Source organism: Penaeus vannamei, chromosome 15, assembly GCF_042767895.1.
Source record: "Penaeus vannamei isolate JL-2024 chromosome 15, ASM4276789v1, whole genome shotgun sequence".
Classification (NCBI taxonomy): Eukaryota; Metazoa; Arthropoda; class Malacostraca; order Decapoda; family Penaeidae; genus Penaeus; species Penaeus vannamei.
The window spans coordinates 11,544,893-11,549,892 of NC_091563.1; the positions used below are offsets into that span (position 1 = coordinate 11,544,893).

Consider the following 5,000-nt stretch of genomic DNA (forward strand, 5'->3'; position numbering starts at 1 on the left):
TGGCCAAAACCCCTTCATCTCTGGCCAAAACCCCTTGGTCTGTGGCCAAAGCCCCTTCATCTCTGGCCAAAACCCCTTGGTCTGTGGCCAAAACCCCTTCATCTCTGGCCAAAACCCCTTGGTCTGTGGCCAAAACCCCTTCATCTCTGGCCAAAACCCCTTGGTCTGTGGCCAAAACCCCTTCATCTCTGGCCAAAGCCCCTTCATCTCTTGCCAAAACCCCTTCATCTCTGGCCAAAACCCCTTGGTCTGTGGCCAAAACCCCTTCATCTGTGGCCAGAACCTTTTATCTCTGTCCCAAACCCCTTCATCTCTGGCCAAAACCCCTTGGTCTGTGGCCAAAACCCCTTCATCTCTGGCCAAAACCCCTTCATCTCTGGCCAAAACCCCTTCATCTCTGGCCAAAACCCCTTGGTCTGTGGCCAAAACCCCTTCATCTCTGGCCAAAACCCCTTCATCTCTGGCCAAAACCCCTTCATCTCTGGCCAAAGCCCCTTCATCTCTGGCCAAAACCCCTTCATCTCTGGCCAAAACCCCTTCATCTCTGGCCAAAACCCCTTCATCTCTGGCCAAAACCCCTTGGTCTGTGGCCAAAACCCCTTCATCTCTGGCCAAAACCCCTTCATCTCTGGCCAAAACCCCTTGGTCTGTGGCCAAAGCCCCTTCATCTCTGGCCAAAACCCCTTGGTCTGTGGCCAAAACCCCTTCATCTCTGGCCAAAACCCCTTCATCTCTGGCCAAAGCCCCTTCATCTCTGGCCAAAACCCCTTGGTCTGTGGCCAAAACCCCTTCATCTCTGGCCAAAACCCCTTGGTCTGTGGCCAAAACCCCTTCATCTCTGGCCAAAACCCCTTGGTCTGTGGCCAAAACCCCTTCATCTCTGGCCAAAACCCCTTGGTCTGTGGCCAAAACCCCTTCATCTCTGGCCAAAACCCCTTGGTCTGTGGCCAAAGCCCCTTCATCTCTTGCCAAAACCCCTTCATCTCTGGCCAAAGCCCCTTCATCTCTGGCCAAAACCCCTTCATCTCTGGCCAAAACCCCTTGGTCTGTGGCCAAAACCCCTTCATCTCTGGCCAAAACCCCTTGGTCTGTGGCCAAAACCCCTTCATCTCTGGCCAAAACCCCTTGGTCTGTGGCCAAAGCCCCTTCATCTCTTGCCAAAACCCCTTCATCTCTGGCCAAAGCCCCTTCATCTCTGGCCAAAACCCCTTCATCTCTGGCCAAAACCCCTTGGTCTGTGGCCAAAACCCCTTCATCTCTGGCCAAAACCCCTTCATCTCTGGCCAAAACCCCTTCATCTCTGGCCAAAACCCCTTGGTCTGTGGCCAAAGCCCCTTCATCTCTGGCCAAAACCCCTTGGTCTGTGGCCAAAGCCCCTTCATCTCTTGCCAAAACCCCTTCATCTCTGGCCAAAGCCCCTTCATCTCTGGCCAAAACCCCTTCATCTCTGGCCAAAACCCCTTGGTCTGTGGCCAAAGCCCCTTCATCTCTTGCCAAAACCCCTTCATCTCTGGCCAAAGCCCCTTCATCTCTGGCCAAAACCCCTTCATCTCTGGCCAAAACCCCTTGGTCTGTGGCCAAAACCCCTTCATCTCTGGCCAAAACCCCTTCATCTCTGGCCAAAACCCCTTCATCTCTGGCCAAAACCCCTTGGTCTGTGGCCAAAACCCCTTCATCTCTGGCCAAAACCCCTTCATCTCTGGCCAAAACCCCTTGGTCTGTGGCCAAAGCCCCTTCATCTCTGGCCAAAACCCCTTGGTCTGTGGCCAAAACCCCTTCATCTCTGGCCAAAACCCCTTGGTCTGTGGCCAAAACCCCTTCATCTCTGGCCAAAACCCCTTCATCTCTGGCCAAAACCCCTTCATCTCTGGCCAAAACCCCTTGGTCTGTGGCCAAAGCCCCTTCATCTCTGGCCAAAACCCCTTCATCTGTGGCCAAAACCCCTTCATCTCTGACCAAAACCCCTTCATCTCTGGCCAAAACCCCTTGGTCTGTGGCCAAAACCCCTTGGTCTGTGGCCAAAACCCCTTCATCTCTGGCCAAAACCCCTTGGTCTGTGGCCAAAGCCCCTTCATCTCTGGCCAAAACCCCTTCATCTCTGGCCAAAACCCCTTCATCTCTGGCCAAAACCCCTTGGTCTGTGGCCAAAACCCCTTCATCTCTGGCCAAAACCCCTTCATCTCTGGCCAAAACCCCTTGGTCTGTGGCCAAAGCCCCTTCATCTCTGGCCAAAACCCCTTCATCTCTGGCCAAAACCCCTTCATCTCTGGCCAAAACCCCTTCATCTCTGGCCAAAACCCCTTGGTCTGTGGCCAAAACCCCTTCATCTCTGGCCAAAACCCCTTCATCTCTGGCCAAAACCCCTTCATCTCTGGCCAAAACCCCTTCATCTCTGGCCAAAACCCCTTGGTCTGTGGCCAAAACCCCTTCATCTCTGGCCAAAACCCCTTCATCTCTGGCCAAAACCCCTTCATCTCTGGCCAAAACCCCTTGGTCTGTGGCCAAAACCCCTTCATCTCTGGCCAAAACCCCTTGGTCTGTGGCCAAAACCCCTTCATCTCTGGCCAAAACCCCTTCATCTCTGGCCAAAACCCCTTCATCTCTGGCCAAAACCCCTTGGTCTGTGGCCAAAACCCCTTCATCTCTTGCCAAAACCCCTTCATCTCTGGCCAAAACCCCTTCATCTCTGGCCAAAACCCCTTGGTCTGTGGCCAAAACCCCTTCATCTCTGGCCAAAACCCCTTGGTCTGTGGCCAAAACCCCTTCATCTCTGGCCAAAACCCCTTGGTCTGTGGCCAAAACCCCTTCATCTCTGGCCAAAACCCCTTGGTCTGTGGCCAAAACCCCTTCATCTCTGGCCAAAACCCCTTCATCTCTGGCCAAAACCCCTTGGTCTGTGGCCAAAACCCCTTCATCTCTGGCCAAAACCCCTTCATCTCTGGCCAAAACCCCTTCATCTCTGGCCAAAACCCCTTGGTCTGTGGCCAAAACCCCTTCATCTCTGGCCAAAACCCCTTGGTCTGTGGCCAAAACCCCTTCATCTCTTGCCAAAACCCCTTCATCTCTGGCCAAAACCCCTTGGTCTGTGGCCAAAGCCCCTTCATCTCTTGCCAAAACCCCTTCATCTCTGGCCAAAACCCCTTCATCTCTGGCCAAAACCCCTTCATCTCTGGCCAAAACCCCTTCATCTCTGGCCAAAACCCCTTCATCTCTGGCCAAAACCCCTTCATCTCTGGCCAAAGCCCCTTCATCTCTTGCCAAAACCCCTTCATCTCTGGCCAAAACCCCTTCATCTCTGGCCAAAACCCCTTGGTCTGTGGCCAAAGCCCCTTCATCTCTTGCCAAAGCCCCTTCATCTCTGTCCCAAACCCCTTCATCTCTGGCCAAAACCCCTTGGTCTGTGGCCAAAGCCCCTTCATCTCTGGCCAAAACCCCTTGGTCTGTGGCCAAAACCCCTTCATCTGTGGCCAGAACCTTTTATCTCTGTCCCAAACCCCTTCATCTCTGGCCAAAACCCCTTGGTCTGTGGCCAAAGCCCCTTCATCTCTGGCCAAAACCCCTTGGTCTGTGGCCAAAACCCCTTCATCTCTGGCCAAAACCCCTTGGTCTGTGGCCAAAACCCCTTCATCTCTGGCCAAAACCCCTTGGTCTGTGGCCAAAGCCCCTTCATCTCTTGCCAAAACCCCTTGGTCTGTGGCCAAAACCCCTTCATCTCTGGCCAAAACCCCTTGGTCTGTGGCCAAAGCCCCTTCATCTCTTGCCAAAACCCCTTGGTCTGTGGCCAAAACCCCTTCATCTCTGGCCAAAACCCCTTGGTCTGTGGCCAAAACCCCTTCATCTCTGGCCAAAACCCCTTCATCTCTGGCCAAAACCCCTTCATCTCTGGCCAAAACCCCTTGGTCTGTGGCCAAAACCCCTTCATCTCTGGCCAAAACCCCTTGGTCTGTGGCCAAAACCCCTTCATCTCTGGCCAAAACCCCTTGGTCTGTGGCCAAAGCCCCTTCATCTCTGGCCAAAACCCCTTAGTCTGTGGCCAAAACCCCTTCATCTCTGGCCAAAACCCCTTGGTCTGTGGCCAAAACCCCTTCATCTCTGGCCAAAACCCCTTCATCTCTGGCCAAAACCCCTTGGTCTGTGGCCAAAGCCCCTTCATCTCTTGCCAAAACCCCTTCATCTCTGGCCAAAACCCCTTGGTCTGTGGCCAAAACCCCTTCATCTCTGGCCAAAGCCCCTTGGTCTGTGGCCAAAACCCCTTGGTCTGTGGCCAAAGCCCCTTCATCTGTGGCCAAAACCCCTTGGTCTGTGGCCAAAACCCCTTGGTCTGTGGCCAGAACCTTTTATCTCTGTCCCAAACCCCTTCATCTCTGGCCAAAACCCCTTGGTCTGTGGCCAAAACCCCTTGGTCTGTGGCCAAAACCCCTTGGTCTGTGGCCAAAACCCCTTCATCTCTGGCCAAAACCCCTTGGTCTGTGGCCAAAGCCCCTTCATCTGTGGCCAGAACCTTTTATCTCTGTCCCAAACCCCTTCATCTCTGGCCAAAACCCCTTGGTCTGTGGCCAAAACCCCTTCATCTCTGGCCAAAACCCCTTGGTCTGTGGCCAAAACCCCTTCATCTCTGGCCAAAACCCCTTGGTCTGTGGCCAAAACCCCTTCATCTCTGGCCAAAACCCCTTGGTCTCTGTCCCAAACCCCTTCATCTCTGGCCAAAACCCTTTATCTCCAGTATGGCCTGATAACCGTTTCGGGGCCAGCACCTCCGCGTCCAGCACCTCAACTTTCATTACTCTCCGATTGAGATAAATGTACAGAATCCTTTGTGTCTCGCGAGGCAGGAACTTGGCAGGTTTAGAGTCCGTTAGCTGCTGGGGCAATACCAAATGGGAGATCGAGGTATGAAAGGTCTTTTCTGGCTTTGGTATCGAGTCCTGTGGTATTTGTGAGATGGGGGCAGCATTTCCGTGAGTATTGCTTCGCTTTAGGTGAATGGAATGGGAAAAGTA

General features: G+C 53.9%; 1 protein-coding gene across 1 annotated transcript in view; it reads right to left on the minus strand.

Moving 5' to 3' along the window:
- LOC113818343 (uncharacterized) overlaps nt 1-5,000 on the minus strand; it is a 271,880-nt gene that overhangs the window by 27,427 nt on the left and 239,453 nt on the right. The gene's annotated exons all lie outside the window — the stretch shown is intronic.